Source organism: Grammomys surdaster, unplaced genomic scaffold, assembly GCF_004785775.1.
Source record: "Grammomys surdaster isolate TR1022 unplaced genomic scaffold, NIH_TR_1.0 170, whole genome shotgun sequence".
In the NCBI taxonomy this organism is placed as follows: domain Eukaryota; kingdom Metazoa; phylum Chordata; class Mammalia; order Rodentia; family Muridae; genus Grammomys; species Grammomys surdaster.
The window spans coordinates 15,441,757-15,442,612 of NW_021604618.1; the positions used below are offsets into that span (position 1 = coordinate 15,441,757).

General features: G+C 36.6%; 1 pseudogene; it reads right to left on the reverse strand.

The window, feature by feature from the left end:
- Positions 1 to 289: 289 nt before the first annotated feature.
- Positions 290 to 853, reverse strand: LOC114620736 (annotated as a pseudogene).
- Positions 854 to 856: the final 3 nt, after the last annotated feature.

An 856-nucleotide genomic window follows, 5' to 3' on the forward strand; every position in this document is an offset into this window, starting at 1 on the left:
TCTCAAATTATATAAAATGGAAAAGGAAAGAGAAAGTTTCCTTTTCTAGACAACTTAATGCATCAGTAACTTCTAATAAATATCATTCCTTGGGAATGTAGGTTAGAGATTATTATAATCTTTGCTTTATAAATACATGTAGTTCTCTGATTTCAGGAGAGATTATTCATGCCTAAATAGATGAAAAAATATCTCTGTAATTTATATATGAAATATATATGCAAATATATATGAAAGATATCTCTGAGGTTGATGAACAATAAGCTTCTATATTCACTGAAGACAGTCCCTAGTACATCTATTTAGGAAGTTTCCTATAGCTAACTAGCTGTCTGCATACTCTCTTCATTGCTACCTTCATTTCTTGATTTCTAAATGTGTAGATTACAGGATTCAAAAATGGAGTGATAACTGCATCAAATATGGCCAGAAACTTATCCAGGTGTGTGGAGGGAGATGGCCAGGTATAGAAAAATATTAAAGGGCCAAAGAATAAGAACACCACAGAGATGTGAGCTGAAAGAGTGGACATGGCTTTAGAGGAACCACTTGAAGAATGTTTTTGCACAGTGATTACGATGACAATATATGAAATGATCAATATGAAGAAGGAGCCCACAGAGATGAACCCACTGTTAGCTGTGACCATGAATTCCAGCTGGTAAGTGTCTACACAGGCTAGTTTGATAAACCGAGGAAGGTCACAGTAGAAGCTGTCCAACACATTTGGTCCACAGAATGGTAAGTTTACTACAAAAGCCAATTGAATCAGAGAATGCATAAGGCCAACCACCCAGGCAGCCACTGAAAACAAGATGCACATCCTTGGGCTCATAATGGTCAGGTAATGGAGAGG